General features: G+C 41.4%; 1 protein-coding gene and 1 long non-coding RNA gene across 20 annotated transcripts in view; both read left to right on the top strand.

Moving 5' to 3' along the window:
• The window catches only part of NTRK2 (neurotrophic receptor tyrosine kinase 2), a 386,793-nt gene that overhangs the window by 68,713 nt on the left and 306,066 nt on the right, over positions 1 to 12,014 (top strand). The window lies entirely within an intron of this gene.
• Positions 6,483 to 9,699, top strand: LOC145518116 (uncharacterized). The gene is made up of 2 exons (XR_014062622.1): positions 6,483 to 7,188; positions 8,390 to 9,699. It is a non-coding gene; the product is annotated as an uncharacterized LOC145518116 (long non-coding RNA).

The raw sequence follows: 12,014 nt of genomic DNA on the forward strand, positions 1-12,014 counted from the left end.
TGCTCTAGACATTCTTGTTCAGTGAAAGTATTCTTACTTGCTTGATTGTATTGCCCAAATACCTGATACCGTTGTGGAGGCTGAGCCGTGTGTTTGGATACTGGGACCTGTTCATGATTAGAATTGCTCACCATAATAGCTCTGAATTAATCAAAGCCACACAAAGCCAGCCTTGCAGAGAGAAGGGAAAATAGAAACTTGGAGGCTAGTGGGGCAGGGGCTGATTGGGCAGCAGGTACTAGTATGGCTCCCGAGACAGCCCCATGGACAAAGGGTGATGGCCGCCAAGCCACCTTCACCAAATGAGAATGCAGTAATTCTTGTTACACAATCCATCTTCCTGTTATCCTGGTATTTATTCAACAGCTTTTTAAATGCACCAGCTTCCTTAGCATGCTCAAAATGTGATTTGAATTATATAAGTTTGATTTACAAACAGCCTTTCAGGAGCACATAAAACAAGCTATGTTTGGATGCCTTACCCAGACACCCTGGCAGTTGTTGTCTGTTTCATTAAATCTTCCTCTTAATTGAGAGTTTAGTTGCTTGGCTACATTCGCTGTAGTAAATCGCTAGATTACTGTGTTCATTTTCTTCCTGCACATTTGTGGGGATAACAGCTTTATAGTTAAATCTAGAATCTCTGCTTCTGGGACAACAGCTTTTTTGTATGTTTTTAAATGAATGTTTTATTTGTGAATAATTTTAAATCTACAGAAAAGTTATAGAGATGGTACCGAGAGTTCACAGCTACCCCTCACCTGATTTCCCTGTTGCTAACATCTTGCATTGCTTACTTTTGTCAAAACTAAGAAACTGACATCACATTAGTACATTATTTTCATCTAAACGTAAGGATTTATATGAATTTCACCAACAACTGGCTTCTGAAACTGTTGGAGGTGTACTTGATTCCAGGTTGAAGGTCTGGCATTTAAAAGTTTTACAAGTGGTTTTATGCTTTGATATGAGCACTGTTCTGTCAGTGTAAAGCCAGAAGCTTCTATTTTAGATAGGATTTTTATGTGTTTTGGACACATAAACATTTTTATGTGTTTTGGACGTTTCTGTACAATACCAATATTTGGTACAGTTTAACTCATCTTATCCATGTGACCTCATTTTTATCGATGGCTTTTGTTAGTTTTAACTTAGCTAGTGATTGGAAAGAGTGGTTCTCTGGTCTAAGAATAGTTCGAAGTCTTTCAAGTATTCCCTTAAAAGGAAATAATCGTTTATTTATCTACAACAAAAATTAAGCCATATTTTTTTTAAAGATGTTCTTTCCCTTTCTTTCCTTTCATTTATTCTTTTTTATCAGATCTTTAAAATAAATATGGCTTTTAGAAAAGACTGATTTTTCTTTCACTTTAAGTATTTACTCAAGGACCCACTATCAGGGAGTAATAAATGAAAGTGGAAATGAAAGAGACTTGGCCCAAGGTGATAGTGGATATAAATGGCCCGTGTGGGCCATAAACCAGTGAGACCAGTTAAGAGACTGACCTCACTTGGCTTGTATGATAGAATCTTTGTGGATATTTATGAGATTTGTAGCCCTAGCCTACAGATAATGGCTTTTCTTAGAAATGCTTTCTTTCCCTCTTAACTCCCCTGAAAACTTAAGAAAAATTTACAAAGGGAAATATATATATATATATAAAATACTATATATATTTAGACCCTGCTGGTCTAAATGTACATTCTACCTTAAGGTCATGTTTGAGTTTATGGTCCTTCAGTATTTCTGTTGTCATCATACAGTAATTGATCAAGAAGTTTAGCTGTCACAAATCTCCATGATACGAAGTTACAGCTACTTTTCCCCCTAGTTGTTTTGATGAGATCCTTTTTTTCACACTGCAAGTTTCTGGACTTACCAGGAACCAGGCAGTCTGGGATTTCTGTGAAGCCAGTTGCATCACTGTATGAATCCAGAAGAATTAAAACAGCAGCTCATCTGTCTTTAGTCGCATGTGTTCCTCATTCAGCTCAGAACTCAGATTTCCATGAAATGGTCACCTTGTTTAAGAATTCACTCTCTATTTGGAGACAGAGAAGGAAGCATGTTGAAACAAATTAAAACAGGAATCAAAACAGATAAATAAAAAGCACCTAATAATATAAAAATGGGTGAGCATGGAAGAGGATGACTGATTAAACTTAGTGACAGTCCCAATTGCCTTTCACACCACCTGGAGTGGAGACATGGGATGTTGTGGCAGACGCTCTGTTTTCCACTTGGAGCAGAGAGACTCCAAGCCAGCATCAGCCAGGACAAGAGGGTGCCATCTACAGGTGTGAGGATGTGAGACTGGCAGTAAAGATCCCCCTGTGTCTTTCCAGAGTGCTGGAACCTTGCAGAGACTGACACCAGACACCAGCCCCAGCCAGGGTGCTGTGAGGAGGGACAGATGTTATCAGGTCTTTAGATGTCAACAGGACCCAGGTACCAGTCCAGATCATCACTGGCAACCTGACTTGCAACTGAGAAAGGGAGTCAAGACTTCCTAAACACTACATTGATTATTTCTGATCCCATGCTTGGAATTGAACTCAGCTCTGGTCAGTTTTGAGTTATATTTAAAGTACAACAAGGAGCTTTCTGCTTCAAAATGCATCTGGAAAAGAGTGATTTTTATCTTTCTAGCACACGGAAGAGCACAGCTGGTGACAGTCAAATTCATTTCATTTCCTCTTGGTTTTCCATTGTCCCTTTACTATTTAGTCACTTCTTGGTCTATTAGAACAGTAGCATCCTGCTCTGTTGCACATTAATGGGTGAGTTTTAATTGTTTTTTTTTTTTATCTTATCTCATTTTTAAAGACACATTTCTGGGGCCCATCTCTAGCAATTCTGATTCTGTGGTTCCAGGGTGAGGCTTGGGCTTTGGCATTTTTCATTTTTGAGATCCCCCAGTGATCCCAGTGTGCAGCCAAGGGTGACAGTCACTTGTCTGGGATGGAATTCTGACCCAAGCAAGATTTTTCTGCTCATTGTTGAGTAACAGACCATCCTTGGATCACTTGAGGTTACAGATGGAATCTCAACTGTGAAACAGGATGTCACTTCTGAGTTAGAAATCAACTCTGGATTTGATCTAAGGGTCAGTCTCCTCTCCCCTCTCTGAGCAGGCTGGCAGCGTGGGGGTGGGGGCTAGAGCTAGCTAATGAGATTTAAGCTTTTGTGCTGCCTGGGTGGAGGGGATGGGCATGGGGATGGAGGGCAAGGAAGGGTACTGGCTGGTGGCTTTGTGCTGTTGGGACTTGGGTGTGTTCCTTGTCGATTCACAGATCATCTTTCCTGGGATTCCTCTCTCTGCAGCACCCTCTCCTGAAGCTCCCATGAGATAAATACATCCGTGTTCTGGCTGCTGAAAGTAGCTCCTCCTTCATACCCAGGAGTGCAGCTTTGTACTTTGGGGGCTTCCTCTGGCCCTCTAGACTCCCCCACAGACTTCCTTCTGTGCTGCCTCCATCTGGTCCAGAGGAACCCTCACGATCCCTTGTCCTGACAATTCTGGGTGTACAGGTGGGACCCAGATGTCAGCTGCATCCCACCACCACACGTGGCCTGAGCCATCTCTGGCAGAGTCAGCCACTGGTCCTTGAGCCTTTCACCTGCAGACAACACAGGTCATGTTCTCAAGTGCAGCTGTGGAAGCCCCATGGTGGGGTGATGGTGATGGTGACATTTCTCCCCAAAGAAACTTCTTTGTAAGTCCTTCCTTTTTCTCTCCTCTCTGGGACCTTTTAAAATCTCTTCGTGAATCAGATATTTCAAAGGACGTGGATTCAGTCATTGCTTTTTTGAATTCCACCTTTGGTGCTCACTTTGGTGTCAGTTACTAAGGCAGGAAGAGTCTTGCTTAACATCCTGTTGTACTGGAATTCTAGGATTTTGAACAATTTGTCAGGTCTCTCTGGAGTTTTGAGAAACAGAAAATGCTGGGCTACCTACTGGATGGTGATGAAACACAGCCCTTTTTCCCAATAATAGAAAACACTTCAACTACCCATAAAATGATAAAAGACGAAGAAACACTTGGGCTTTCGTTACTGTCTCCTGCTTCTCTTTGTGGTTGTCTCTCTTGGCTTCTAATTCCCAGGGATGTCTGTAACCCGCTATTAGGCAGGACCTACTCATGAAAGGAAGGAACCCTATTCAGCTGAAGATATGAGGAAATTGCAGGCAATAAAGAAGTAAGCGCTCCTTTGAATGTTCTCTTTTTGTAGAAGCCTTGAACAGAAAAACTAAGTGGAGTAGGTAGAACCTCGAACATTTTACTTTTTACTTTCAGTGAAATAAACTCCTGTCTCTTGTGTTGTTCCACATGACTCACTCAGATCTGGTGTTTGAGCTTGGAATTTTAATCATGGTTATCCCACTCTCCCCATTATTCAAAGGGAAACTTTGCCACAGTGGGAAGGGTTTGAGACTAGGCTCTGATTTGCCTAAGAGTTGGGTCTTTCATAACCTCTGTAGCTTTGAGCAGTTTTCTTACCACCTCTGTATCTAGCTTTCCTTCTCTGTAAAATGTCAGGTTCTAACACTTACTTAAAGGTGATTGTGAAGAGGAATATGTCTTGGAGTGGCCTCAGGGCCCCTCACCTCACACAGGGAGGAGCTGAGTGCTGTCCTCTCCTGGGGGAGGGGCAAGAACATGATGACAGTGTGCCTGTCCTCACCTCCCCAGCGCTTATGCTCTCTGGCCTTAGGGAGAAACTTGCTGCCCAGAACTATTTCATCTCAGCTTTGGCTTTGTCCACGCTTATCTGGGTGCTTGGGCTTGCCCAGAGAAGAGGACCCCCGGACTCCGTCACTTGACTACAAGGGCTTTCTAGACTTGGCCTTTTTAGGAGAAAAGTGAGTCAATGTTAGGTTCCTAGAGAGGGTGGGTGAATATAAGCTACCACAGGTGTCTAAGCTCTCTCCCCTTCCTCTTCCCATTTGCAGTGGGACCCAGAGATATGCCTCTAGAGACAAAACACATCTCTCGCCCTTATTCCTAACATTTTTGCAGTCATTATCCAGCCCCCTCAATATTTAGGTATGCTATTTTCAGGTTTACTGTATGTTTCACTGAAAAAGTACTATCCTTTATGAACACTGGGGTCTTTTGACTTTGGTCACACTTGCCAAGGAATTGTAAATCAGTATTTCTCAACCTTTAATGAGCGATGAGATCTCCTGGGGATCCTGTTAAATGTGGATTCTGATTCTATGATCTGGAGAAGGGCCTGAGAATCTGCCTTTCTAATGAGCTCCCAGATGGTGCTGCAAATCCACGGACCACACTTGAGTAGTGAAGGTAGTTCATTCACTTCTTCCCTGCAAAATCTGGTGAGGGTTGGGGCAGGGGCAGTGTGAACACTGGAAGGATTATTCAGGCATCCATTGAGCTTACCTCACTAAATCTCCAAGGGTATTAACCAGGAATAATGATAAAACATGGAGTAGTTGGTGCACAGAGAAGCACTCTGATTGGGTTTGGCTGAAAGCAGGACGGCTCAGGGCTTCTGGGATGGCTCAGTGATAAAGAAACTGCCTGCCTATGCAGCAGATGCAAGAGGCTTGGTTCTGATAACTGGGTCGAGAAGATTCCCTGGAGTGGGAAATGGCAACCCACTCCGGTATTCTTACCTGGGGAATCCCATGGACAGAGGAGCCAGGTGGGCTACAGTCCATGGGGTCAAAAAAGTCGGACATAACTTAGTGACTAAGCAACAACAATAACATGATGACTTAAGGAGGCTTAGGAGAGTGAATAAGTAGAGATGGTGGTATAGAAAGCAAGGGGTTACCTGCAGATTCTCCCAAGATTCTTCTGTATCCTATTTAGCTTATGGGTCAAAAATAAGACTTGTCTAAGATGAAATTGATCCATTATGTGGCTGTCACTGGAATTCAGTCCCATATATAGAAAAGTTGCTTCATGAACATGAATGTGTGTGGAGACTGAGTGGAGATTAGAAGTGGAGAGGGTGCCTTTTTAAGCAGAATTCTAAGCAGAAATTCACGGCAGAGAGATTGCTTGTGAGGGCCATGTGGAAGAAACCTGGAGTTTTTGCTAGCATCTTATGATTAGAAAGCACAAGTTCCAAGAATATTCAAGGTCAGGTATTATTGTAAACATGAACACATTGATTGTTTAAGAGTAGATTCTCATGTCAAAATCTTGACCCGAATGATGAATGCTTTAGGCTTGGAACAAACCTAGCCAGAGTGCTAGATGATAAAATACCCAGATTTTAAAGCTTTCCATTTTTTAGGCGGTACCTAAAGAGTGCCTCTATGGCCCACTCATTCAGGAAGAATGTCACAGCTCAAGAATGCTCATTCACACAAGCGGTGGGAGTTAGTGACTTATGCTGCCTCATTCGGGAGCAGTTGTCTCCTATGCAAAATGTGCGTCAGAAGCAAACTATAAATATTGGAAGAGCTTTCCCCACAGCTTTTCATTTGTGCCATTTTATCCAAAGATTCATGACGTCTGGATGAACTAGCGCTCTCTACAGCACTTAGAATTGCCCTCGAACTGGCAGATTTAGATTTGGTGTACTTAGGCCAAAGGATGTAGGGTGAGGGAATTTCTCCAAATGTTACACATTCAGAAAATATAAAGCCCCCCACCCCCACTACTTGTTTTTAAGGCCATTTGTCAGGACCCATGTCTTGTCCTGGGAGTGAAAGGCAGAGAAGTTTTGCCTACTTTTCTGCCTTAAAAACAGAAAAGGGTATGGTTTGGCTATAGACTCACAATAATCATGATAATTAAGATTTATACTTAAATAGCTCTTTTTGTCTCAAGAGGACTAATGTTAATTAATTACGCCTCCTGAAGCTCCTGAGGAGTTGCCAAGCCAATGCTATTATCCTCTTCTGTTGGATGGAAGACTCCTTTGTTGCAGAGAAAGGGAAGAGGTTCTCAGTGCTGCAGGCACAGCAGAGATTCAGCCAGAAAAGGACCCAGACGTCTGAACCACCGATGTTTTTGGTCGCTGAGTTCTGCCTGCCATTCTGAGAGGGTTGGGGAGAAGGCTCTGGAAATCAAAAGGTGGTCTGCCCTGAGTTAGAAAACACTGTTGACAAAGCAAAGGACAGTTTATTTGAAAAGAACAAATCTTTTGCTATTCCTTTATTATATGGAATCCTTTGAAATAGTTTTAAAAATCACACTAAAGAGAGTCTGCAACAAGAATTGAAAGGAAAGTCTTAAAAAAAATTTTTTAAAGCGTTAGAGACGAAAAGCCTAAAGGAAAGAAACAGATGTGTCTTCTGGCCTCTGCTATTATTTTTATCTCTAGAGCAGAATGGAAAGTGAACCCTCTGGTCAGGCTACCTATCTTCCCCCAATTTTTTTAATCCTGCAAATGTGTTTTTCCTTTTACTGTAGTGTTTTGCAGTTAAAAAAATCATAAAGATTTACTCATGAAGGTTTATACAAAATCATAGGATTTACTCATGAGCTATAAATGAGATTAGAAAATAGAAATAAATAGGCCATTTAGCATGGACTTAAGAGAATCGTGGACGACATTGGTTGGATATTGTTGCGGGGGAAAGTGATTCTGTCATCCATGTTTAGAAGCTTAAATGTCCTCAGGGTCCATCTTTTGGAGGTGCAGACGTGGCATGTTGAACACAGAGCTTTGTCAGGAGTGTATGTGTGGTTGTAATACAATCTTCATGGTTCTTTTTCACTTGGGGTTTTTCAGGCTGCACTCTGGACCTGTTAACTCTCTTCCCATAATTTCTGACAACAGGCCCTAGGTGAGCAACAAGGTACTAGTGAGTGTAGCACCTTGAGATACTCAACAGACTCTTCAGAAGATAGTACTTGAACATCAGACAAACAGACATGGGCACTCATCTTGTTTTGGTTGGGAAAGAGTTGTAGCTTCTACACTTGAGTGAGCTGCGGAGGTAGAGAACGGTCTGCTGCTTGTTTGGAATGCTAGTGGGTTAAGGGAGTCCCAGAAAGTCCGTATTTTATTTTGGAGATTCCCAACACGAAGCTTTAGAGCTTGAGGCTACCTCTGTTGCTTCTGTCTGAGATTTCTTGGTTGATGAGAGCTACTAGGATAGTCTTCAAGAAACCATGCCATGCTGTTTTCAGTGGCTTCAGTCATGTCCAACTCTTTGTGACCCCATGGACTATAACCCTCCAGGCTCCCCTGTCCATGGGATTTCCCCTGCAAGAATACTGGAGTGGGATGCCATTTCCTCCTTCAGGGGATCTTCCTGACCCAGGCATCAAACCCACATCTCCTGCATCTCCTGCTTTGGCAGGCAGATTCTTTACCACTGAGCCACTGGGGAAGCCCTCAAGAAACTATAACTTTCTCTCTCTCTCTCTTCGACTTTCCTATAGCTCAGATGGTAAAGAATCTGCCTGCAATGCAAGAAACCCTGGTTCGAGGAACCATAATGCTTCTCAAATCCCCACGACAAGTGCATTACTCAAGTGCATTTGTCTTTCATTCATTCTCTTTTCATTGACTTCTTCCCCTCCTACCCCATGTTTATCTTTTCTCATTCACTTTTTAATACTGTTTATCTCCAACAGTGGTTCCTACCTTTGGCACATAATGATACATAGTGAATGAATTTAAACTAAATAAAAGGAACCAGTGAGAAATTAGACTTTAGTAGATATCTTCGAATTTTGACCATTGTCAAAAGTCTGAAAAGGAAATGGTGATTTTTTTCCTGTTTCTGCATTTAATATGATGTTAATAGCTATTGTGCTATTAGCATGTAAACATCATTGAAGCTTAGCTTGACTCAGAAGTTGCCAGAAGCAAAATAATATGCTTGTTAAGCTGGGGTCAACTGGAGTAATGTGACCCTAGCATTTTGTAAAGTCTGGGTCTATGCATCCTTCCGTGTAGCAGGCCTTCTAAACCTTTGTACAGGAAGAGACATTTCTTTCTTTTGAGGAGCAGGTCCTCATCAGACATAGTACAGTATGGTAGGGAGGGAAAAAAATTGTTCCTCCCACGTTGTCTTTCTGTGAGTTTCATAATCTTGTGCTAAATTTGGCTATTCCTGACAATGAAAGTAAAGTGACAATATTTCTCATGCATCTGGGACAATGAAACAAGGAAAATATAGTGCTTTTCAGAATGTGTAGACCTGACCTCATGGTTTTGATGGTGAACTTGATAAAAAAAAGCCATGCACTGATATGAATCAAAAGTCTGGAAAAGGACCTGTTTTCCAGGTTCTGAGCTAACCTATTTCCTTTTGATCCCACCCGAAATCCCATTTTTCTGTACCCATTTGCTGTATTGAATTGATTCAACATTTTGGATCTTCCTAGGGCTTTGTGTGAGTAGTGAGTTTGAGTGTTCCCTTTCTGTGATGAGCCTGAATACACCTGTATATCAGTCATATTCAGTGAAGTTCGTTCATGTGTAGTTTAGATAAATCTGGCTCTGAATCCATAGAACCTCTTTACTTTCTGATGGAATCAGGAGGTGACTGCATGTGGGGTTGTTGAGGGTATGAGAAGAAATCAGAGTGATCAACTTGTCCCAGTTTTGGCACTTCCTATGTCCAGGGAAGGTCCCCATCCTGGACAAACTGCCCAGATTTGTTCAGAACTGTCCCAGTTTTAAAACTTTAACTCCTTGGCCTCAGGCCATCTTAGATGGTTGTTTAATCTAGTACAAATGAGGGTCCTTTAATCCAAATACTTAAGAAATATAAATCAATTTAATGACTTGTTAAATTAAAAAAAATAAGTTCTATTCTCCTACCTTGGGCTTCCCAAGCGGCACTAGTGGTAAAAATTCCTCCTGCGACATACTAGATGTGGGTTCGATCCCTGGGTTGGGAATATCCCCTGGAGAGGACATAGCAACCCACTCCAGTATTCTTGCCTGGAGAATCCCATGGACAGAGGAACCTGGAGGGCTACAGTCCATGGGGTTGCAAAGAGTCAGACATGACTGAAGCGACTTAGTACATTCTGTTACCTTGGCAAATATATATTTGTAATGACCTGGAAGCCTGGGTTTGCAGGTCGAATTCTCATACTCTTGGAGTTTCAAGCTGGAGCATAGTGGTTTCAGTAGAGCTGGTCCCCAGCCATGGCCCCTGCCCTGGGCTCCGGTGATATGGTGGGAGATATATGAAGGGGATGCGTGTGCATGTGGACACCTCAGTCCGCCTGTCCTGGCTCACACTCACTCCTCACCCCTCCTTGGGTCTTGTGTCAGATGGTGCTCATACTGGTGGCATGGCCACCTGGAGGTGACAGTTGTAGGGGAGGGGCTGACCAGTCCTAGGAAGTTTGTGCAGGGCCATGGTGAGGAAATTCTGGGCCTTGGAGACCTAGAGTGAGATCTAGAAGTGAGGAGCAGACTCTAGTGGGCAGATGCCTTGCAGATTCAGATTGTATGTTGAGAGACCAGTGGGACCAGATCAGAATGGGATCTTCTGAGGGATGGGATGGGGAAGGAGGTGGGAGGGGGGTTCAGGATGGGGAACACATGTACACCCATGGCTGATTCATGTCAATGTATGGCAAAAACCAGTACAATATTGTAAAGTAATTAGCTTCCAATTAAAATAAATTTAAAAAAAAAGAAAAAAAAAGTAACAGATTACTGAGCAGTGCAAAGAGTGACTTTCTCTCTTGGGATTATAGAACCTTTTCTTCAGCAGTGGTGAAAAATCATAACTTTAGGGGGATGTCATTAGGTCCAAGGACGTTGCAAAGAGAAAAGACTTCAGAGGATGGGCAGGTGTCCTGTTAATGACATTCCCAGAGCTTCCATTGAGATATTCCCTTGCTTTATTCACTGAATTCCCCTTCAACTTGCAGGGTCACTTTCAAGAGCCTTCTCAGGAATGTTGTATCAGCTACAAATAATTCTGACAATGTCTATTGATATTTTGTAACTCAAAGCTATTTTGAAATGATGTTTGGGATTATAAAACTCAAAATATAATTGAAAATGACTGGAATGATGACTTTGCATGAATTGACATGGGGTCATCAGAAGTGGCTGTATAGGTTGTGCACTGCACAATTTCAGGTGATTCCATTAACATTGATGACAGTCTTAATGGTGCCCCCTTGAATTGTACAAAGCACAGACTGCACAGCAGTATGTAATATCCCTGAATCAAAGTGCACAACAATCTACTTGTTTTTTCCTTTGCTAAAATAGGTATCTTCTAGGTGAACTGTATTGAAATTCTGGCTTGAATATTAGGACCACTTTTATTTAGTTCTTCATTTAGATTAATCTTGATTATTTACTAAGAGCTACAAAAACAGAAAATAGGCTCAAGTTTCACTGATTTTAAGTATTTTTCTGCTAAGAGTTCAGAAATGAAATGAGAATCAAGTAAATTTTATAGTTTACAAATTTTATTTTTCACACTGTGAGGAATGACTAAAAGCATAGAAAGTGACTTTGGAAATTCATTTTGTAATTGCTTAAATGTTACATCAAATTTTGATTTTAATTCCAAGCAGGCTTTCATATAGATACTATAGTTTCAATAGTTTTGACTGAAGAATAAGTAGCAAAAATTTTTTTTGTCATCTGTTCTTGTTAACAGTGATTTTAAAAAGATTAAAAAATTTCTTTTGCAAATTTTCTTAGGAATATTTTAAAACAGAATGTTCTGACCATCTTGGTGACTAAAGACACATCCAAAAAAATGGTGTACTCTTGAATTTCTTTCTTGACATAACATTTTTTGTAACCTCGGTAGAGAAAGTACATTTATTTTTCTGTGTTATATTAGGGTAATAAAAGTGTTATTCTGTCTTGGAAATGTCCCTCAAGACAAAGTGGAGAGAAAGATTGTACTTTAGGTGTTATCATCCAGGCTGGTTAATAAACTGTTTGTGAATACAAATGGACCTGCCAAAACAAAGTTTGAAAGTAAACCCTAAGTCATCAGAGAATAATCAAAGTGGATCAGAAATGATCTTTTTCTGGAATGAAAATACCAAAATTACAATTAAAATGATCAAGTGCTTAATAGA

Source organism: Giraffa tippelskirchi, chromosome 1, assembly GCF_054371585.1.
Source record: "Giraffa tippelskirchi isolate mGirTip1 chromosome 1, T2T-mGirTip1v1.2.pri, whole genome shotgun sequence".
NCBI lineage: Eukaryota > Metazoa > Chordata > Mammalia > Artiodactyla > Giraffidae > Giraffa > Giraffa tippelskirchi.